Here is a 25,507-nt window from a genome sequence, read left to right on the forward strand (position 1 = left end):
TTCAGAGAATACCTGTCTTGGATAGACATGATGTACTTCAAAGATAAACTGATCCATGTCCAGAGACCTTGGGTCATCATTCCTCATATGTATCCTCACCTGAGGGTTAGTCTTTTGTGGCCGAAAGTCTCATTCATTGGCTTGTCATTTTGCCATGCGACTTCTCAGTTTGGTGAACCATTTGCCATCATATTTTAAGCTTATACCTAGATTTTATATTAACAGCAGAGAAGGTAACCTGTTGAAAGTCCTATTAAGATTCATTCAGTTTTCTGCCTTGTATGTTAAATCCTTTTTATTTCATACTGTCAAAGCCTTTGCTTTCTTTGCATTTATCTACTTTTCGACATGGTCTTAGATACATGAAGTTTTTGCTCATCAAGGAAAATTCTGTCTGGAGTGAACAATATTGTTTTCCAAATTTAACATATTTCTCAACTCCACCCAGAACTGAGAAGGCCACACTGCACTGTTACAGAAGCACCCATTATTTTAGTCAGACTCAATGCAGTGTGGGGTAAGTGACCCCTCAAGAGGCCTATCAGAGTCTCCCTGAGGAGATGGAGGGCTCAGGTGTAGTTTGAAAAGGCATGAGTCAGTATAATTTTTATACTTGAAAATGCAAAAAACACCTCTTTTTGTAATTCACAGAACAGAAAAGTCAACAAAATATTGACTGGTACAAATAGCATAGGTGAGACCATGATTCTCACCTGAAGGCCCTTTGCAATATGGAGGCTGAGATGTTTGTGTTAATGTGGGACATTTGTTTTTAAAGTTTGGGAAACACTGGAATATGGGCTAAATTCCAACTCCTGATCCCAAGTCTCTTAAACTGTACATCAGAAGTAGTTGTCAGGAGTAAAACTACAACCAAAATCACTGCCTCCTTGGAGTTTGCATTCTGGGGCGAGACGGAAGATTAAACAAACAGATAAAATGTCAGATGGTGATAAGTATTATGGAGCAAAGTAAAGCGGGGAAGGGAGACCGGGAGGGCTGGGATACGATTTAAAATTAGGTGGTCAGGCAAGCCCTCACAAGGTAGGTGACATCTGAACAAAGATCTGAAGAAGGCGAGGAAAGGGAGTCTTAAGGATGTGAGGGGAAAGGTCCTCCCAGGCAGAAGAAAGAAAACGTGTGGTGTGCTCAAAACAGCAAAGGAGATTAGTGTGGCCACAGCGAGGTGATTGAGAGGAACTGGGATGCCTGGGATGAGAGACCATTTTGAGCAGTGGAGTAACATGGTGCACTTGGCTTCCTTGGATTGCTCTGGCTGCTGTGTTGAGAAGAGTCTCGCAGGCATAGGCGGCAGCAGGGGATTGGGGAGACTAGCATCCTATTCGTGTGAGAGGACCCCGAACAGCCAAGGGGATCCTGACAAAGGAGACCAGCAGCTGGAGTAAACAAAAGAGGCACACGGGCCAGAGTAATAGAATAGAGCGCCCAGGGATAAACCCACAAATACGTGGTCAGTTAATTTATGACAAAGCTGCCATCCAAAGGACATGCAGTAGCCAAAGGACATGTTCCCCAATAAATTGCTTGGAAAATGGAACATCACAAGCAGAAGGACACTGGACATCGTCTGCTTCGCACACAAAGCTAACTGAAATACACAGTTCTTCACATCAGGCCCTTCCTTTGCTGGGTCCTCTGATGACAGACCCCCAGCAGTCAGCCATGCACAAAAGATTCTCCTCAATTTTTCATCACTTTTCTTCCCATGGCAGCACCTTGCAGCAGGTCCTAAAGAAACAGAGATCCACTCAACGTGGATGCAGACCTGCATTGTTCTGAAACCAAATCCCTGGTACGTCCTAAGGAGACCTAGCTCCTGTCAGCTGTGCACAGAGCCAGGTCTGTGGGCAGATCAGGCAGGCCCTGCACTGGTAAGAGAGACGTGCTTGTCGCCCTCTGCTGGCAAACTAGGAAATGCAGGCCGCACCCACTCAGTTTAGTGGAGGCTGAGTTCACTGCTGGCAGTCCTGCCGAATCCACTAATGTTTGGGAATAAAGATAGGTGGAGGCAATGTCCCATGAATTCTCAAAAAGAGTTATAAAACAGTTAGAAACCATATGCAATGAAATGAATGTAGATACAAACTTTACACCTTACACCCAAAATCACTCAAAATTGTCCACAGACACATTTAGAAATAAAACTATAAAAATTAAAGACTAAAACATATAAGAAAATTGACATGGCCATGGATTTGGTCACGTAGATCATAAGCTTCGAATTTTATCACAACATGTAAAGCCCACACACAAAAGGGTAAGAATACTCATGTGTTCTATAAAATTAAAAATTTCTACTCAGCGAAATGCCTTATTCAGAAAGCCAAAAGACAAGCAACAAACTGGGAGAAAAATATTTGCAAAAAACATATCTGATAAAGACTTTGTACCCACATTATACAAAAATCGATAAACAGCTGCATTAAAAATGGGTAACGATCTGAACAAACACCTGGCCAAAGAAGATTACAAAGTGGACAAAAATATGATCCACGTCGTATACCATCAGGGAATTACACATGAAAACTATAAGACAGCACTACACACATATTAGAACTGCTAACCTCCTCCCAAAAGGACAACACCGATCACTGGAGGATGGGGCCAAACAGCAACTCTCCTTCATTGCTGATGGCGCACAAATATGGCCGCTTGAGATACAGTTTGGCAGTATTTTCCAAAGCCAAGCAAGTCTCACCCCTTGAGATCCATCTTTATGCCTCCAGTATTCACAGAACTGCTTTGAAAAACTATATCCAAATGAAAAAAGGACAATGTTATGCACAGAAGCTCTACTCATAACGTCTAAACCTTCCAGGAATCAGGGTTTCTTTAGAAGATGAATGCATATGGAAATTGGGGTACATACATGCGAAGGGGAGAATCGGACGCCCCAAACTATGGAATTTCAATAGGCCCCAAACAGCTAAAACAATTTTGACAAAGAAAATCAAAGTTGGAGGCTCACACTTCCCAATTTCAAATGCTAGTACACAGCAACAGGAAATAAAACACTGTGATACTGGCATGAGGTATACATAGAGATGAATGGAATTGAATGGAGATCCCAGACATAAAGCCATCTGTATAGGATGAACTGATTTTAGACGAGAGTAAACAGCATGAAATTGGGGGGAAATGATGTTTTTAACAAATGGTGCTAGGCAATTGGCTATCCATAGGCAGGGGAAGGAAACTGGACCCTTTATACCACATATGAAAAGTATCTCAAAATACATAAAAGGCTTAAATGTAAAAAATAAAATTTCACTCAGCCCCATGTATTCACGTGTTCTACATTCATGTTTTCAACCAACTCCAGATCAGAAATATTAGGGAAAAAATTCCAAAAACTTTCAAAAGGAAAAACTTGAATTTCCAAATGCCCACAACTATTTACATAGAATTTACATTGTATTTTAAATATTTATATAGCATTTCTATTGTATTAGTTCTTTTTTTTTTTTTTTTTTTTACGGTGTGCGGGCCTCTCACTGTTGTGGCCTCTCCTGTTGCGGAGCAAGGCTCCGGACGCGCAGGCCCGGCGGCCATGGCGCACGGGCCAAGCCGCTCCGCGGCATGTGGGATCCTCCCGGACCAGGGCACGAACCCTTGTCCCCTGCATCGGCAGGCAGACTCCCAACCACTGCGCCACCAGGGAAGCCCTGTATTAGTTCTTATAAATAATCTAGGGATGATTTAAAGTATACAGGAAGATGTGCCCAGGTTATTTGCGAATACTGTACCATTTTATAAAAATGACATGTACATCCATGGATTTTGGTAAGCTCTGGGAGTCCTGGAACCAATCCCCCACTAATACCAGGGAAGACTGTAAAATCTCCAAGAAAACATGAGAATAAACCTTCATATACTTGGATTTAGCAATGGTTTCTTAGATCTTACAGCAAAGCACAAGCAACAACAAAGAAACCGATTGGATTTCCTCAGAATGGAAAACTTTGTACATCAAACTTTTGTGCATCAAAAGATCCAATCCAGAAAGTGAAAAGACAGCCCACAGAATGGAAGAAAATAATTCCACATTATATATCGGATGGGTCTTTATCCAGTATATATCAAGAACTGTTATTGTACAATTCATCAACAAACAAGCTGTTTTAAATATGAAAAAAAGACTTAAGCAGACCCGCCTCTATACAAGACATGCAAATGGTCAACAAGCAGATGAAAAGATAGGATGGAAATGCAAATTAAATCCACAATGCAACAACTACTTCACATACACTAAAATAGTTATAATCAAGAAAATTAACAGTAACTAATATTGGCAAAAATGCAGAGACATTGGAACCGTTAATCATTATTGTGGACGTGGAAAAGAGCACAACCTATGTTTTCAATATGAATATACAATTACCAGATGGAACAACAACTCCACTCCTAGAATAAATAACAGAAAGTATTAAACACAGGTGTACACATCTATTGATAGCAGCGCTGTTCACAATATTCAAAAGGAAGAAACAATGCAAATGTCCACCAATGGGTAAATGGATAAACAAAATGCAGTTGGTCCATAAATTGCCGTATTATTCTGCCATAAAAGGGATCAAGAGAAATGGTGCAGTGGAAACAAGTATGGCAGTTCCTCAAAAACTTCATTAGAGAATTAACGTACGATCCATTCATTCCACATCAGGGTATATACCCAAGATATTGAAAACAAAGACTGGAACAGATATGGGTACAGCCATCTTCCCAGCAGCATTAACCATAGTAACGAAAGGTGGAAGTGAACCAAGTCTCCATCCATTGATGGATCAATGGATAAACTGAACGTGGTGTACACACAAAGGAATGTCATTCAGCCTTAAAAATTCAGAAAATTCTGACATGTGCTACAATATATATGAATCTTGAAGCCATTAGGAGAAGTGAAGTAGCCCTGTCACGAAAGGACAAAAACGATATGATTCCACTTATAGGAGTTATCCAGAGAAGTCAGATTCAAAGGAAATATTTAAAATGCGGTTGCCAGGGGCTAAAGGGAATTAGTGTCAAATGGCTACAGAGAGTCACCGTGAAAATGGAGAAGTTCTGAACATGGATGCTGAGGTTATTTGTACAACAATGTGAATGTGGTTAACGCCATAGAATTTTGCACTTACAATGTTTTAAATGGTAATTGGCATGTACAATTAATCACAAGAAATAAAAATGAATGAAGTACTGATACTTGTTACCATACAGAAAAGGCAAACCAGATCATATCCTGTGCACTTTTCAATCCATCAAGGTTGTGAAGTTGATGAGATGTATCAGTCATGGTTCCAAAAGAAGAAAACAGGATCATAATGCAAAAAGACGTTTCCCTAGGTTTGAAACAGCTGGTGAGAGCCGACGTGAGCCTGTGGGTTGGATTTTGATGTGATCATACGTTAACTTAAGTGTCTGACAAAACGCCATACTGTTTTCCACATCCACTGCAGCATCTTACTCTATTTCTGTATGTGGCAGAATAATATGGGAGTTTATAGATCTACCCTGTTTTGCTTATGCATTCATCCACTGATGGATATTCGAATTGTTTCTACCATTGGGCCAATGTCAACAAGGCTGCTATGAATATTCGTGTACAAGTTTTTGTTTGTACACCTGCTCTCTCTTCTTTGTGGCATATTTCTAGGAGTAGAGTTCTTGAACCCAACTCTAATTGTGCTTTTATCTTTTTGAGGAAGTGCCACGCTACTGTACATATTGTCTGCACCACTTTACATTTCCGTAAGCAATGTGTCAGGGTTCCAATTTCTCTACATTGTTGCCAGCATTTTAATTTGTTTCTTCCTGATTATGACCATTTATTGTATGTGAATGGATGTTCACATTGTGAGTTTAATTTGCATGTCCATCATGACATGAAAGAAATATACCTAAGAGGGTTTTATCAGAATCTCAAACCTCAGGATCCTGCTTAGTAGACATAGCTGTTGCATAACCAAAAACTATTAACGTTCCCCTTAAGTAAATTTTAAAAACCATTAAGCACAAAAACGATCTACCACAATTCATTACAACACCACACTACTCACAATTAACCCAAGCCCACCATAAACCTGTGAAGGTTTTGAAGAAAAACCTACAAAACTAACTACCAAAATAGTACTTAAAATAAATACAATCTATGTCATTATTCTTTTTTCTTTTTAAATTAATTTATTTTTGGCTGTGTTGGGTCTTCGTTGCTGCGCGTGGGCTTTCTCTAGTTGCTGCGAGCGGGGGCTACTCTTTGTTGCGGTGCGCGGGCTTCTCATTGCGGTGGCTTCTCTTGTTGCAGAGCATGGGCTCTAGGCACAAGGGCTTCAGTAGTTGTGGCGCACGGGCTCTAGAGTGTAGGCTCAGTAGTTGTGACGCACGGGCTTAGTTGCTCTGTGACATGTGGGATCTTCCCGGGCTCGGACCTGTGTCCCCTGCATTGGCAGGCAGATTCTTAACCACTGGACCACCAGGGAAGTCCCTGTCATCATTATTCTTACATGGAATGTAACCATGGCCAATGACTTGAAAAATCATCATTATATTTCAAGTATAAGAACACTAATGACCAACATTTAAAAATCCCACCCATTAATCAAAATTGTTAACAATGCATTTATTGATCTACCGGCCCCATCAAATCTCATCATGATGAAATTTTCCTTCCCTGCTTGATATTTATTTAATTTTACAAATCTTAACACGGTTATTCCTAGCAATACACTATACATCAGATACAATAACTGCCTTCTCTTCAGTTAAGCATATCTACTGAAACGTAAACTACGAATGAATCATCTGAAATTTATATGCAAACCGACATTTCCTATTCTCTGTTTGCTTATTTACCCATGTAAGGAGGGGCCTGTATTATGGATCTTACACCTTCCTAGAAATATGAGACATCAGAATTATCGTACTATTTAAGGTAATAGCCACAGCATTTACAGGTTATGTCTTACCATGACGCTAAATATCCTTTTGAGGAGCAATGGTCATTACAAATGTCCTTTCAACAATTCCTTACATTGGCATTAACCTAGTCAATTGAATCTTAGGAGGATTCTCAGTTGATAAAGCCACCCTTACCCTATTCATCACCTTCCACTTTATCCTTCCATTCATTATTGCAGCTTTAACAGTTCTTCACCTATTATTCCTTCATGAAAGAGGCTCTAACAGTCCAAGAGGGATCTCATCTTATATGGACAAAATCCCACTTCATCCATACTAGACAATTAAAGATATCTTGGTTACCTTGTTCCAATTAAAAGCTTATTAATACTACTACTAGTCTCACATGACCTACTAGGGGACCCAGACAATTATATTCCACCTAACATCCTCAACACTCCCCCTCACATCAAACGAGAATGATACTTCTTATTTTCCTATGCAATTCTTGATCCATTCACAACAAGTAGGAGAGGTACTAGCATTAGCCATCTCATTCCTCAATCTTCCCAAAACTTCATACAGCAAAGCAACAAAGTATAATATTATGACCTCTTAGCCAATGTTTATTCAGAGTACTTGTAGTGGACCTATGAACATTAACATGGATTGGAAGACAAACCACTGATCACCATTCTGTTATCATCGGACAAAGGGGATCTACTCTATACTTTCTTAGAATTATAGTCCTTATGCCACTAATAAGCATTATTGAAAATAACCTCCTAAAATGAAGAGTTTTTGTAGTATATTTATTACTTGGTTCTTCTAAACCAGAAAAGGAGAGTAGCATAACTCCCTAAGACTCAAGCAAGAAGCTCCAGCTCCACCATCAGCACCCAAACCTGAAATTCTACTTAAATGATTCCCTGAACAACTTGCTTATGGGACACTAACATTAAACTAACATTCCTATGTACTTTGTGCACTATGTGCTCTTCCACATAAGTAAGTAAGTACATATGCTTTCTCATACGTAATACATATGTATAATCATGAATTATCTACTGCATGTGTATAAGCATGTACATCAGCTTATTGATACTACATAATGCATTAAACATTTCCATTCACATTAGACTCCAGTCCCCACAAATATTCACAGGGGTAATTGAAGTGACTGATATTATATAGGACCTATGTTTATCATACATACCACATAAAATCAAATCATTTCCACTCAACATGTTTATCATAACCTGTAACCAGAGCTTAATCATCTAGCCACGATACACCTTCAACCCACCCACAGATATGCCTCTCTCCTCATTCTAGGCTCATGAACCATGGGGATTCCTATAAACGAACTATATCTGGCATCTGGTTCTTATTTCAGGACCATCTCACCTAAAATCACCCACTCTTTCGCCTTCATTGATATACCTCGATGGACTAATGACTAATCAGCCCAGGCTCACACATAACTGGTTTCATGCTTTTGGTATTTGGAACTGGTGTGGGTGGGGAGGTTCTGTGACATGCTATGGCCATAGCGGCCTTCACACCGTCAAGAAATTTGTAGCTGAGCTGAAACTGAATATTATTTTCCAACATCATCTACCATCATATGTTTTTTGTTGTTTTTGTTTTTACTTCTTTATTGGAGTATAATTGCTTTACAATGGTGTGTTAGTTTCTGCTTTATAACAAAGTGAATCAGCTATACGCATACATATATCCCCATACCTCCTCCCTCTTGCGTCTCCCTCCCTCCCACTCTCACTATCCCAACCCCTCTAGGTGGTCACAAAGCACCGAGCTGATCTCCCTGTGCTATGCGGCTGCTTCCCGCTACGTGCCCAGCTAGCTCAGTCGGTAGAGCATGAGACTCTTAACATCATATGTTATTGAGTCAGTGGTCACAGGATATTGAGCAATTACACACTTATGTACACATGCACACTCATATCAGGTAAATAGCTTGCTTAATCAAACCCCTAGCCCTGCTAATTCTCATAATTTATATACAATTATCACCCTGCCAAACCCCCAAAACAAGTCAAAGCATAGAACTATATAAGATTCAACTAACTCATTCAATAAACCTACTGCCTTCACTTCACCAGCCCAAAGTTAGTATAACTACAAACTAGCCTCCTAACTCTACCATTGAATTACTTAGATATATAAGGCTTATACAGACAGAATCCCCCTCAATCTGCCATTTACCTTGAATAAAATTTAAAATAAAAATTACATTTTAATAATCTCCACAAGAAAAAAATAAATATTTCAATACTAATTTTAACACAACCCAAACTAGTACACTGAATATCCATGCGTCAATTAAGTACATAAATGTGATACGTACAAATCCTACTCAACTTGTTGATGGAGTTTAATAATTAGAGCAAGGCCCTGTAAATGCCTGGGTGAGTTTACTAACTCCATAAACACATAGCTTTGATCCTAGCCTTTCCATTAATTTCACATGAAATTACACATGCAAGTATCTGCATCCCAGTGAGAATGCCTCTGAATCAAAAGAGATTAAAAGGCATCAAGCGCACTAAAATGCAATTCAAAACAACTCGCTAAACTGCGCCCCCATGGGAATGGACATTGATAAAAATTAAGCCCAAAATGGAAGTCTGGGTAAGCTATAGGAACTCATTAGGGTTGGTAAATTTCATGTCAGCCACCTCGGTCATAAGATTAACCCAAGCTAGTAGAAATCCAGTGTAAAGCATGTTAAAGATTACCCCCCAAATTAAATGATGTCCTCGCTAAGCTGCAAAAAGCCATAGCAAAAATAAAAATAAGCGATGAAAGTGACTTTAACATTTCTGATTACAGGACAGCTAAGATTAGTTAAGCCACTATTCTTAGCATCAGAGTACTACTAGCATCTACTAGCTTAAAATTCAAAGGACTTGGCTGTGATTCATACTCCGATAGAGGAGCTATTCTATAACTGATAAACTCTGATGAACCTCACCAGCCCTAAATATCACCAACCTCAGGATACCCTGGTAAAGAACAATACCGTAATACGCATAATTATCAGACATAAAAACGTTAGGTCGGGCTTCCCTGGTGGCGCAGTGGTTGAGAGTCCGCATGCCGATGCATGGGACACGGGTTCATGCCCTGGTCCGGGAGGATCCCACATGCCGCAGAGCGGCTGGGCCCGTGAGCCATGGCCGCTGAGGCTGCGCGTCCGGAGCCTGTGCTCCGCAACGGGAGAGGCCACAACAGTGAGAGGCCCGCGCACCGCAAAAAACAAACAAACAAACATCACTTTTAACATAATTTTAAATGTTATTCTAAAAAGGTACAGCTTTTAGTTACAAAGTTCCCTAGAGAGTAAGCATAAACAATACCATAGCTGGCTTAAAACCAGCTACTAATTAAGAAAGCATTCAAGGTCAACCACATATTCATCATAATACCAATAGTATATAAACCAACCCCAAAATTAATAAGGGACTAATCTATTAATTAATAGAAGCAATACTGTCTATATGAGTAACAAGAAATATTTCTCCTGGCATAAGCTTATATCAGAATGAATAACCCGCTGATAGTTAGCAGTAAAATCAACGTAAACCATTATCTAATTATTTATTAAAACCATTATTAACCCAACACAGGCATGCATTTAAGGAAAAATTTTTAAAAAGCAAAAGGAACTGGGAAATCACAAACCCTGCCTGTTTATGAAAAACATTAACTCCAGCACTTCTACTATTAGAGGCACTGCCTGCCCAGTGACACTTGTTTAATGGTCACAGTACCCTATGTGTGGAAAAGGTAGCATAGTCATTTTTTTCTCTAAATGAGGCCTTGTATAATTGGTCACACGAGGGTTTTACTGTCTCTTTTAATCAGTGAAATTGACCTTCCCATGAAGAGGTGGGAATAATATATGATGAGAAGACCCTATGGAGCTTTAATTGATTACTTAATCCAAAAAAATAAACAATAACTGAACTTTAAAGGATAACATAGCTTTTAACGGATTAACAATTTTGGTTGGGGTGACCTTGGAGAATAAGACAACCTCTGAGTGATTCAAATTTAGACCAACTAGTCAAAATGCTTTATCATTATTAATCCAAAATACTGATACGTGGAATAAGTTACCCTAGGCATAACAGTACAATCCTATTCTAGAGTTCATATTGACAATAGGCTGTATGACCTTGATGCTGGATCAGTACATCTGAATGGTATAACTGCTGCTCATGATCTGTTTGTTCAACGATTAAAGTCCTATGTATGTGATCTGAGTTCAGACTAGAGTCATCCCGGTCAGTTTCTCTTCTAGATTTCTCCCAGCATGAAAGAACAAGAGAAATAAGGCCTTCATTATAAAACGTTCTTCAAATTAATTGATGATATAATTTCAATTCAATTAATTGATACATACCCCACTATAGAGCAGGGTTTGTTAGGGTGGCAGAGTCCAGTAAATTGCGTAAAACTAAAACATTTTTCCGCAGAGGTTCAAGTCCTTTTTCTAAGAAAATACATATAATCAGCATTCTTTCACTCATTATTCCACTTTTACTCACTGTAGCGTTCGTCATATTCATTGAACAGAAAGTCCTAGGCTATATACAAAACCAGAAGGGGCCACACATCGTCAGCCCTTATGGATTATTACAACCCTTTGCTGATGCAGTCAAACTATGTATTAAAGAACCACTATGACCAGCGATCTCATTTTATGTATGTTATTATTACATCCTCAGTAATGGCTCTAAACCCTGGCTCTCACAATATGAATTCCTCTCCCCATGCCCTATCTGCTAGTTAATATAAACCTAGGTGTGCTATTTATAGCAGTCATATCAAACCTCGGCATTTCTACTATCCTCTGATCTGGATGAGCTTCGGATTCAAAATACACAGTTGGGGCTTCCCTGGTGGCGCAGTGTTTGAGAGCCTGCCTGCCGATGCAGGGGATACGGGTTCATGCCCCGGTCCAGGAGGATCCCACATGCCGCGGAGTGGCTGGGCCCGTGAGCCATGGCCGCTGAGCCTGCGCGAACAGAGCCTGTGCTCCGCAACGGGAGAGGCCGCAACAGTGAGAGGCCCGCGTACCGCAAAAAAAAAAAAAAAAAAAAAAAAAATACACAGTCATCGGAGGTCTACAGGCAATAGCACAGTGTCATAGAAGTAACAGCAGCAACTATTCTCTTATCAGTCCTACTGATAAATGGATCATTTACACTTTCAACAGTAATTATTACACAAGAATGCCTTTGACTAAATTTCCCATCCTGACCACTAGCCAGCATGTTTATCTCTACTCTAGCAGAAACCAACAGAGCTGCATTTGATTGAGCAGAAGTAGAATCAAAACCTGTCTTTAGGTTCAATGTAGAAAACATAGCAGACGCATTCACCCTGTTCTTCCTAGCAGAATATGTCAATATCATTGTAATAAATATTTTCACAACAACCCTATTTTTAGGAGCATTTAACAACCCCCATATGCCAGAATTCTATACAGCCAATGTCATCCTTAAAGCACTCCTAGCTGTCTCCTTTCTATGAATTCAAGCATCCTACCCACAAATTTTTTTATTGGATTATAGCTGCTTTACAATGTTGTGTTAGTTTCCTCTGTACAGCAAAGTGAATCAGCCACATGTATATATGATCAGCATATATATCTCTTATGAAAAAATTTTACCACTAACGTTAGCCCTGTGTATACAAGAAGTTTCACTACCTGTCATCACATCAGGCATCCTACCACAAACATATTATGTCTGAAGAAAGAGTTACTTTGACAGAGTAAATAATAGAGGTTTAAACCCTCTTATTTCTAGAATCATAGAAATTGAACCTACCCTTAATTTTAAATTCTTCATGCTATCAGTTTGTACTACATTCTAGAGTAAAGTCAGCTAACTAAGCTATTGGGCCCATACCCCAAGAATGTTGGTTTGTATCCTTTCAGTACTAAGAAACCCTATTGTTTTTACTGTCATTCTACTGACCATTATCTCAGGAATTATCATTGTAATAACAAGGTCGCACAGGTTACTATTATCTCCATTCTAATAAAAAAAAAATTTAACCCGTAAGTGTGAGGACTAGAAAATCTAAGGCAACCCAATTATCTAATTCTACTTGGGGTAAGGAATTTAGGGATGTCTGTTGTGCTGCAGTGCAATCTTTTCAGCTATTTGACCAATGGTGGCTGATAAATTTCTGATCATCTCTGTGTACATACACTCCTGCATTAGGAACCAAGATGCCACAAAGATTTTGCCACCGGTGTCTTGCTATCTTGCTAACATAGATTGTTTGACTCTGTAAAGAAGAGAGAAAGGAGGTTCATCTCTTTCCTGATGTATAGACAATGGGGTAGCATAATGTTCTAATAAACATAAACCTTCTATTTGTCAGCTATTAAAACATTTTTCAATGAAGTAAGGAAGAAAGGGAGGGGGTTCGGGGTAAGTTGCGCTCAGTCTCTAAGAACTGAAGATAGTATCAGATAAGGAATGGACATACTAATATGTTGAAGAATTTAAACTTGAAAGATTAGGTCAGAGGGAAGTTGGTCTGGGTGAGTGGTAACATGAGGAACATCTGAAAAGTCAGGGATAGGTATTGTATTATGAAGGGCCTATCCCAGTATATACGCTTTGTGACGGCTTTACTAAAAAATTTTCTTCCCATCCTGAATACTGGGGCAAAAGTAGAGCTAGAAGTAAAAGAGTAACTTTCAATTTTGATAGGGAGACAAACATTTGAATAACTTCTATTGGACCAGTAGGATGGGTCTCACAGGCCTGGCCTGGATACTTGGGTCAGCTGTTGACCACTGTTGTCGTCAGCTTCTCCACCTGGCCTGATGGTTGTTTTAAGGTGAGTTTGAGGTTAGCAGTCCCCTCTGTAAACCAGTCCGATGCAGAGGCCCCTTTTAAGTGGGAAATACGAATTCAAGAGTTCATTCCCTTCAGTTTCACTGTGTATGATCTAGTTAAGAGTACCTGATAAGAATCCTTCCCTTTAGGTTGGAGACAGTCCTTTAAATGATATCTTTTCCAGTATGCACAATCTCCTAGGTGCAGGTCATGGAGCACCTGACCTTCATCCAAAGATAGATCACTGTGATCAGATTCAGAAGTGAGCTTCGAATATCCTTTTAATAATTCAATTAAACTTTACAATAATGTGACATAACAACAAAGTGGTTTCTTGGATGTAGGTAGTAAATACAACACCTCAGTATATATAAAACCTCAATATCTACAAAGGTGTATTACTGAAACAATTTTTCCCTCTAAATTATCTTCATTTTGACCATAGTCATTTAAGATTTTTTGTTTTTTGCAAACTAAGTCTGGTTTCTATACACTTGGCCTGATTATCTACATAAGTGTAATTGATCATATAGGCTCTGTTAAATTGGCCTTTATTGGAACTTTTCATAAGGGATCTCAAATTGAAGTTTTCAAAGGCCTCTCAAGGCCAGGAAAGCCATGCCATTGGATTCTACCTACAATACCTACAGATTTAGGTGCATTCCTCCCTTCTCAAGTTCCAAAATATCTTGAGGTTCTTATTTCTGCCAGGAAGTGGCCTTCCTTTTCCACTTGGAAAGCCTACTAGGAACCGAAGAGATTCTAAATTCAGGGGGAATCAGGTAGAGAGAAGAGATAAATGCTTCCATTCTGGTTACAAACGTATGTTTTACCAAACTGCTATAAGTCATGATTAGCTTAAAGGGAAAGGTTTTCTTCTATCTGGAAAACAGAGTTTAAAAGCCAGTCATAGTTCAGACAAAAAGTCATATAAATGATAATCATATTTATCAGTTCATTCAGTCCCATGTAATTAACTTTTGTTCTGCTTGAGTCCAGTTTTTCTATTAGTGTTGTTGACCTTGCCTGATGATTAAGGATAAAGTTCAGAAGTTGATGAGGTTTTTGTTAAGGCTTGTATGATTTGCCCAGTGAAGTGGGTGCCGCCTTGTTCACTGGAGATTGTGGAAAGTATACCAAGCGGAAAACACATTTTCTAACAGTTTCTTTATCATTATGAGTGCATCAGCCTTGCAGCCAGGGAAGGCTTTCACACATCAAATATAATGGGGTTTTCCAGGGAGCCAGGAAGAACCAAGAGGCTGTTTTGCGCTTCCCACAGCCCTGACTGTTTAATTAACAGCATTGCTTACCCATCTTAATTTCTGATGTAGGAGCAGACTGTTGCCATGTTACAAGGACATCAGGATGGCAAAAGTCTGTCAATGAGGGTTAATTTTTTTGTAGGCACTGAATGGCCTTTACCAGCAGGAGCTATAATCTTGACATTCTGTTGTTGCCTTTGCATGAAAGGGCATTTCCCTAATACTCGGGTTCAGTCCCTTTAGCATGAACCTCAATTTTGATGACAGAGAACGTTCTATGTCAGGATGTATAAAATTTCCAGGAATTTCATATAACTTCTGGAACACTGATAATACATACTTTAGACATAATATAAAGAAAGCTTTTTTGTAGACCTTTTTATGATGGCCATTCTGACTGGTGTGAGGTGACACCTCACTGTAGTTTTAATTTGCATTTCTCTAATAATTAGCGATGTTAAGCATCTTTTCATGTGCCTTTTGGCAACTCTGTGTCTTCTTTGGAGAAATGGCTGTTGAGATCTTCTGCCCATTTTTTGATTGGGTTGTTTTTTTGATATTGAGCTGCATGAGCTGTTTGTATATTTTGAAGATTAACCCCTTGCCAGGTGCACCATTTGTAAATGGGTGTGTAGAAAAAGGAACACTCCTACATTGTTGGTGGGAATGTAATTGGTGCAGCCACTGTGGAAAACAGTATGGAGGCTCCTTAAAAAACAAAAAATAGAGCTACTGTATGATCCTGCAATCCCACTCCTGGGCATATATCCAGAGAAAACAATACTTCAAAAAGATACATGCGCTCCCCCTTCCGGGTACCTGGAAACGTCAGGCCCGGGAGCCAATTCTTGCCGGGGATGCGGGCCCGGCCGGCCACGGGAAGTCAAGGCTCCTCTTGGCTGTGACAACTTCTCATACTTTCCTCATTTTTGATGACCTCGACAATGCTGAGGAGCACTGCCCTGTTCTAAAACCTCAGAGTCTTCTGCTTCCGTTGGCAGAAAGGGAAAGAGACGGTGGAGGAGCCACTTCAGATTCATAAAAATCCCAGCTTACAGGTGGTTCTAATGCTTCCCAAGCCATCTCTATTACTGGTGGTGGCAGGGGCAGGGCCCTGAAATTTTCCCTGGAGGAACAGAATTTAACTGTGCATCATGGATAAGAAGTAAAGATCAAGATTCTCCATATGCATAACCAATTATTTCTCCTGTATTTGTTGAAAAGACTTTCCTTCCCCCCATTGAACTGATTTTTTGCCATTGTTACAAGTCTTTACAACATATAAGGGAGTTGTCCATCCTTTTTTATTTCTGGTATGGAGTGATGGAGATCTCCTCTAGCACCCAGTGCTAAGGCAACATTTCCAACTTGAATATTCCATTGGTCAGGCTGCTGCAGGTGGCCCGGCTTTAGGAAGACCAGCCGCATGGCTGACAGAGTCTTGGTGCTCCGGCCGGGTGTCAGGCCTGAGCCTCTGAGGTGGGAGAGCCAAGCTCAGAACATTGGTCCACCAGACACCTCCCAGCCCCAAGTAATATCAAACAGCAAAAGCTCTCACAGAGATCTCAATCTCAATGCTAAGACCCAGCTCCACTCAACGACCAGCAAGCTACAGTGCTGCACAACCTATGCCAAACAACTAGCAAGACAGGAGCACGACACCACCCATTGGCAGAGAGGCTGCCTAAAATTATAATAAGGTCACAGACACCCCAAAACACACAACCGGACTCGGACCTGCCCACCAGAAAGACAAGATCCAGCCTCATCCAGCAGAACACAGGCACCAGTCCCCTCTACCAGGAAGCCTATACAACCCACTGAACCAACCTTACCCACTGGGGGCAGATACGAAAAACAAGAACTACAAACCTGCAGCCTGCAAAAAGGAGACCCCAAACACAGTAAGTGAAGCAAAATGAGAAGACAGAGAAACACACAGCAGATGAAAGAGCAAGGTAAAAACCCACCAGAACTAACAAATGAAGAGGAAATAGGCAGTCTACCTGAAAAACAACTCACAAAAATGATAGTAAAGATGATCCCAAATCTTGGAAATAGAATGGAGAAAATACAAGAAACATTTAACAAGGACCTAGAAGATCTAAAGAGCAAACAAACAATGATGAACAACACAATAAATGAAATTTAAAATTCTCTAGAAGGAATCAATAGCACAGTAACTGAGGCAGAAGAACACATAAGTGACCTGGAAGATAAAATTGTGGAAATAACTACTGCAGAGCATAATAAAGAAAAAAGAATGAAAAGAATTGAGGACAGTCTCAGACACCTCTGAGACAACACTAAACGCACCAACATTCGAATTATAGGGGTCCCAGAAGAAGAAGAGAAAAAGAAAGGGACTGAGAAAATATTGGAAGAGATAATAGATGAAAACTTCCCTAATATGGGAAAGGAAATAGTTAATCAAGTCCAGGGAGCACAGAGAGTCCCATACAGGATAAATCCAAGGAGAAACATGCCAAGGCACATATTAATCAAACTACAAAGAACAAATATTAAAAGCAGCAAGGGAAAAACAACAAATAACACATAAGGGAATCCCCATAAGGTCAACAGCTGATCTTTCAGTAGAAACTCTGCAAGCCAGAAGGGAGTGGCAGGACATATTTAAAGTGATGAAGGAGAAAAACCTACAACCAAGATTACTCTACCCAGCAAGGATCTCATTCAGATTTGATGGAGAAATTAAAAGCTTTACAGACAAGCAAAAGTTAAGAGAATTCAGCACCACCAATCCAGCTTTACAACAAATGCTAAAGGAAATTCTCTAGGCAGGAAACACAAGAGAAGGAAAAGACCTACAATAAAAAACCCAAAACAATTAAGACAATGGTAATAGGAACATGCATATCGATAACTACCTTAAATGTAAATGGATTAAATGCTCCCACCAAAAGACACAGATTGGCTGAATGGATACAAAAACAAGACCCATATATATGCTGTCTACAAGAGACCCACTTCAGACCTAGGGACACATACAGACTGAAAGTGAGGGGATGGAAAAAGATATTCCATGCAAATGCAAATCAAAAGAAAGCTGGAACAGCAATTCTCATATCACACAAAATAGACTTTAAAACAAAGACTATTACAAGAGACAAAGAAGGAAACTACACAATGATCAAGGGATCAATCCAAAAAAAAGATATAACAATTGTAAGTATTTATGCATCCAACATAGCAGCACCTCAACACATAAGGCAAATACTAACAGCCATAAAAGGGGAAATTGACAGTAACACAATCATAGTAGGGGATTTTAACACCCTAGTTTCACCAATGGACAGATCATCCAAAATGAAAATAAATAAGGAAACACAAGCTTTAAATGATACATTAAACAAGATGGACTTAACTGATATTTATGGGACATTCCATCCAAAAACAACAGAATACACATTCTTCTCAAGTGCTCATGGAACATTCTCCAGGATAGATCATATCTTGGTTCACAAATCAAGCCTTGGTAAATTTAAGAAAACTGAAATCATATCAAATATCTTTTCTGACCACAACACTATGAGACTAGATATCAATTACAGGAAAAGATCTGTAAAAAATACAAACATATGGAGGCTAAACAACACACTACTTAATAACCAAGAGATCACTGAAGAAATCAAAGAGGAAACCAAAAAATACCTAGAAACAACTGATAATGAAAACACAACGACCCAAGACCTATGGGATGCAGCAAAAGCAGTTCTAAGAGGGAAGTTTATAGCTATACAAGCCTACCTTAAGAAACAAGACACATCTCAAATAAACAACCTAAACTTACACCTAAAGCAAGTAGAGAAAGAAGAACAAAAAAACCTAAAGTTAGCAGAAGGAAAGAAATCATAAACATCAGATCAGAAATAAATGAAAAAGAAAAGAAGGAAATGATAGCAAAGGTCAATAAAAATAAAAGCTGGTTCTTTGAGAAGATAAACAAAAGGATAAACCATTAGCCAGACTTATCAAGAACAAAAGGGAGAAGACTCAAATCAATAGAATTAGAAATGAAAAAGGAGAAGTAACAACTGACACTGCAGAAATACAAAAGATCATGAGATTACTACAAGCAACTCTATGCCAATAAAATGAACAACCTGGAAGAAATGGATAAATTCTTAGAAATGCACAACCTTCTGAGACTGAAACAGGTAGAAATAGAAAATATGAACAGACCAATCACAAGCACTGAAATTGAAACTGTGATTAAAAATCTTCCAACAAACAAAAGCCCAGGACCATATGGCTTCACAGGCGAATTCTATCAAACATTTAGAGAAGAGCTAACACCTATCCTTCTCAAACTCTTCCAAAATATAGCAGAGGGAGGAACACTCCCAAACTCATTCTGTGAGGCCACCATCACCCTGATACCAAAACCAGACAAAGATGTCACAAAGAAAGAAAACTACAGTCCAATATCACTGATGAACATAGATGCAAAAATCCTCAACAAAATACTAGCAAACAGAATCCAACAGCACATTAAAAGGATCATACACTATGATCAAGTGGGGTATATCCCAGGAATGCAAGGATTCTTCAATATACACAAATCAATCAACTTGATACACCATATTAACAAACTGAAGGAGAAAAACCATATGATCCTCTCAATAGATGCAGAGAAAGCTTTCAACAAAATTCAACACTCATTTGTGATAAAAACCCTCCAGAAAGTAGACACAGAGGGAAGTTTCCTCAACATAATAAAGGCCATATATGACAAACCCACAGCCAACATCTCCCTCAAAGGTGAAAAATTGAAACCATTACCACTAAGGTCAGGAACAAGACAAGTTTGCCCACTCTCACCACTATTATTCAACATAGTTTTGGAAGTTTTAGCCACAGCAATCTGAGAAGAAAAAGAAATAAAAGGAATCCAAATTGGAAAAGAAGAAGTAAAGCTGTCACATAGAGAATCCTAAAGATGCTACCAGAAAACTACTAGAGCTAATCAATGAATTTGGTAAATTAGCAGGATACAAAATTAATGCACAGAAATCTCTTGCATTCCTATACACTAATGATGAAAAATCTGAAAGTGAAATCAAGAAAACACTCCCATTTACCATTGCAACAAAAAGAATAAAATATCTAGGAATAAACCTACCTAAGGAGACAAAAGATCTGTATGCAGAAAATTATAAGACACTGATGAAAGAAATTAAAGATGATACAAATAGATGGAGAGATATACCATGTTCTTGGATTGGAAGAATCAACATTGTGAAAATGACTCTACTACCCAAAGCAATCTGCAGATTCTATGCAATCCCTATCAAACTACCACTGGCATTTTTCACAGAACTAGAGCAAAAAATTTCACAAATTGTATGGAAACACAAAGACCCTGAAGAGAAAGAAAAATGGAGCTGGAGGAATCAGGATCCCTGACTTCAGACTATACTACAAAGCTACAGTAATCAAGACAGTATGGTACTGGCACAAAAACGGAAATATAGATCAATGGAACAGGATAGAAAGCCCAGAGATAAACCCACACACATATAGTCACCTTATCTTTGATAAAGGAGGGAAGAATATACAGTGGAGAAAAGACAGCTTCTTCAATAAGTGGTGCTGGGAAAACTGGACAGCTACATGTAAGAGAATGAAATTAGAACACTCCCTAACACCATACACAAAAATAAACTCAAAATGGGGCTTCCCTGGTGGCGCAGTGGTTGAGAGTCCACCTGCTGATGCAGGGGACACAGGTTCATGCCCCGATCCGGGAGGATCCCACGTGCCGTGGAGCGGCTGGGCCTGTGAGCCATGGCCGCTGAGCCTGCGCGTCCGGAGCCTGTGCTCCACAGCGGGAAAGGCCAAAACAGTGAGAGGCCCGCGTACCACAAAAAAAATAATAATAAATAAATAAATAAATAAACTCAAAATGGATTAAAGACCTAAATGTAAGGCCAGACACTATAAAACTCTTAGAGGAAACCATAGGCAGAACACTCTATGACATACATCACAGCAAGATCCTTTTGACCTACCTCCTAGAGAAACGGAAATAAAAAATAAATAAACAAATGGGACCTAATGAAACTTAAAAGCTTTTGCACAGCAAAGGAAACCATAAACAGATGAAAAGACAATCCTCAGAATGGAAGAAAATATTTGTAAATGAAGCACCTGACAAAGGAATAATCTCCAAAATATACAGGCAGCTCATACAGCTCAATATCAAAAAAACAAACAACCCAATCCAAAAATGGGCAGAAGATCTGAATAGACATTTCTCCAAAGAAGGTATACAGATTGCCAACAAACACATGAAAGGATGCTCAACATCACTAATCATTAGAGAAATGCAAATCAAAACTAAAGTGAGGTATCACTTCACACCGGTCAGAATGGCCATCATCAAAAAATCTACAAACAATAAATGCTGGAGAGCGTGTGGAGAAAACGGAACACTCCTGCACTGTTGATGGGAAAGTAAATTGATACAACCACTATGGAGAACAGTATGGAAGTTCCTTAAAAAACTAAAAATAGAACTACCATACGACCCAGCAATCCCACTACTGGGCATATACCCTGAGAAAACCATAATTCAAAAAGAGTCATGTACCACAATGTTCACTGCAGCTCTATTTACAATAGCCAGGACATGGAAGCAACCTAAGTGTCCATCAACAGATGAATGGATAAAGAAGATGTGGCACATATATACAGTGGAATATTACTCAGCCATAAAAAGAAATGAAATTGAGTTATTTGTAGTGAGGTGGATGGACCTAGAGACTGTCATACAGAGTAAAGTAAGTCCAAAAGAGAAAAACAAATACCATATGCTAACACAAATATATGGAATCTAAAAAAAAAAAAAGTTCTGAAGAACCTAGGGGCAGGACAGGAATAAAGATGCAGACATAGAGAATGGAATTGAGGACATGCGGAGGGGGAAGGGTAAGCTGGGATGAAGTGAGAGAGTGGCATGGATATATATACACTACCAAATGTAAAATAGATAGCTTGTGGGAAGCAGCCACATAGCACAGGGAGATCAGCTCGGTGCTTTGTGTCCACCTAGAGGAGTGGGATAGGGAGGGTGGGAGGGAGATGCAAGAGGGAGGAGATATGGGGATGTATGTATATGTATAGCTGATTCACTTTGTTATACAGCAGAAACTAACACACCATTGTAAAGCAATTATACTCCAATAAAGATGTTTTTTTAAAAAAAGATACATGCACCCCAATATTTACTGCGGCACTATTTACAATAGCCAAGACATGGAAACAACCTAAATGTCCATCAACAGATGAATGGATAAAGAAGAAAGACGATATGGTATATCCCTCAGCCATAAGAAAGCATAAAATAATGCCATTTGCAGCAACTTGAATGGACCTAGAGATTCTCATACTAAGTGAAGTAAGCCAGACAGAGAAAAACAAATATCATATGATATCACTTATATGTGGAATCTAAAAATAGCTACAAATGAAATTGTATACAAAACAGAAATAGACCCACAAACATAGAAAACAAACTTATGGTTACCAAAGGGGAAAGGTGGGGAGGGATAAATTAGGAGTTTGGATTAACCTATATATACTACTATATATAAAGTAGATAAACAAGGACCTACTGTATAGCACGGGGAACTATACTCAATATTTTGTAATAACCACTAAGGGAAAAGAATATGTTAAACAATACAGACACACACACACACGCGCGCGTATAATTGAATCACTTTACTATACTCTTGAAACTAATACAACATTGTAAATCAACTATACTTCAATAAAAAATAAAAAAATTTAAATTTGCAAAAAGAAAAAGAGAAGGCTTAATGTTACCTTTTACTTGACAATATTTCCCATGTAATATAATAGACCAAATAAGCATAATTAGTTTAATATCTCTCTTGGAGACACTTCAGGACAATACCAGTTTCTTTTCTCTTAACTAAATTGATTTTCTTTTTTCAGTCCTCCTTTTACTGAAAACACACATCTTTTACCCCCTTGAATACTTAAATGTCTACCTTATTATTTCTACTAACTTTATTTTATTTATTTATTTTTAAATTTATTTTTGGCTGCTTTGGGTCTTCGTTGCTGCACATGGGTTTTCTCTAGTTGCAGTGAGCAGGGTCTACTCTTCGTTCCGGTGAGCGGGGTCTACTCTTCGTTGCAGTGCACGGACTTCTCATTGCAGTGGCTTCTCTTGCTGCGGAGCGCAGGCTCTAGCGCACACAGGCTTCAGTAGTTGTGGCGTGCAGGCTCAGTAGTTGTGGCTTGTGGGCTCTAAAGCACAGGCTTGGTAGTTGTGGCCCACGGGCTTAGTTGCTCTGCGGCATGTGGGATCTTCCTGGACCAAGGATCGAACCTGTGTCCCCTGCACTGGCAGGTGGATTCTTAACCACTGCACCACCAGGGAAGTCCCTATTTCTACTAACTTTAAGTACATGTATAATTTTTAACCCTTAAAAACCTTAACCCCTAACAAAAACCAAGAAACAATCCGCTGTGAAATGTTTGTCATACCAGCATTTCCTGATTGGCAAGCTTCTGAACATATTCCACAACCTTTAGAAACATATATTTTCTCATAGCATGATTTCTTTTCTCAATGTGGTACAAGATGTGTGTCCAATAAACCCAAACATCTTTAGTTTTTCTCTAATAAGAAGTCAAAGTAGGTCAATTTAGACATGCTTAGCAATGAATGTTTCAGTATTTTTATCTTAATTGGAAATGATCTGAATAGTCTGTAAATTCCCATCACTTAATTTGATTTAGCAAAAAAGTTTCAAGTGACCCAAAATCTGGTGAAACTCTTTTTAAGTATACATGCCATAAAACATAATCATTTTAAAGAGTTCACCTAAAAGCTTTCATCCCATTTATCTCAGTTTCATTACTTATGAAAATATCATCATACTAAGTTAATTTTCTTTTTGACGAATTTTGTAACAAAGATCACATGAACTTTTAGTAAACCTAGGCACCAAATAAAAGTATTAGACTTGATGACTCTAAAGACATGTTCATATTAATCAAACTAACAACTTAAACTTGTTTCATTTGCTGAAGACTAGTCCTAGATCGCATGCTCCTCTAAAACTTTGGGTTAGGTTTTTGTTACATTTAGAAATATTTGATTTGTAAGTGCTTGTTTTTAAGTCAATTAGATAGAGCTCTTTTACAAATTCCTTTTGGTGATATCATCTGGAAGTAGAAACAAATACATATGACATACAGACAGACATACACACATCCAGATAGACACAGAAACCTCATAGTTTTTCTGCTTGTGCTTTAAAAGGTCTTTTTATTCCCTTCAGTTGTACATTCTACTAATTGAGCCAAGGCTGTAGTCTCAGGCAATGTGGGCTGTCTTTGCATTGCAAGGACATGATAAGAGTTATAACGTCAAGTTTTCCCCTAAGACTACTTTTATTCTCACGGGGTCAGAATATTGATAAGATGCTTTATCAAGCCAGCTTTGTTTAACTGTGCATGCAAATATCAGTTTTGGAATGTCAAAAGAGTTCCATCCTGGTCATTTTGGGGGTTCAATAAGTACTTGGCAGTATCAGCTCCATACCAATTGTAGAAGCCAGCTGCAGTTCCAGTTGGTGGCTGCCTGTCCAGGAGCTGGTAGGCTTTAGAAGCACAGTTTCCCAGTTCACTCCAAAATTTCTTCCATGCCTTCCTGCTTAGACATTTCCTCCAGGTCCCTCCTCTAGAAGAACCCCCCCACCGCCGTTCCTCTGCCTAGGAATCCCCCCAGAGCCTCTTCACCTAGGAAATGTACCGTACCCCTTCAAGACTCCAAGTCTCAAGGTAACAGCTCAAATAAAACTCATGGACTCTCACTTAATACAAGGAGATCCAGATAAGAGGAAGAACTCGCCAAAGCACCCAAGGGTGCTTTGAAGCCAGAGGGGCTCAAAGTGTCCATGCTTGGTCGCAAGCAAAATTCCAAAAGAAGTTCCAGGTGAGTTTTTCTGATATCATGCCAACTACATCAACTAATGGTGTTGGTGAAAATAATCAATAAACAATCTATAATAGGAATAGAAAAGAGTATAGAGGACTATAGCCCAGAAGACAACCTCTTAGATAACTCTGAGGAACTGTTCCAGAGAAGCATGGTTTTCAGTACAGTTTTATATCTTGTCAAAACAAAGAGCATTAAACAAGTCAGATATACATTCCTTCAAGGTTTCAAAAAAAAGAAACAAACAAACAAAAAGTACACATGTGCACAGTAAGTCCGTATGGCCTTGGCACCTGGGAAGGAGTCATCACTGCAGGAGTACAAAGACTGGCATCCCAGGAAGGGAGAAATTTAATGTTTGTTTTTAACACAGACGTTCTTTACTTCTGGTCAATGTGCCCTTTTCTTTAATAATTAAAGCACATGTACAAAGTATGTCT

At 39.0% G+C, this 25,507-nt stretch overlaps 1 pseudogene; it reads left to right on the forward strand.

The window, feature by feature from the left end:
* The first annotated feature begins 6,582 nt into the window (after positions 1–6,582).
* Positions 6,583–7,706, forward strand: LOC138414048 (cytochrome b-like; annotated as a pseudogene).
* The last annotated feature ends 17,801 nt before the right edge of the window (positions 7,707–25,507 follow it).

The sequence above is a fragment of the Delphinus delphis genome, chromosome 4 (genome assembly GCF_949987515.2).
Source record: "Delphinus delphis chromosome 4, mDelDel1.2, whole genome shotgun sequence".
Taxonomy (NCBI): Eukaryota; Metazoa; Chordata; class Mammalia; order Artiodactyla; family Delphinidae; genus Delphinus; species Delphinus delphis.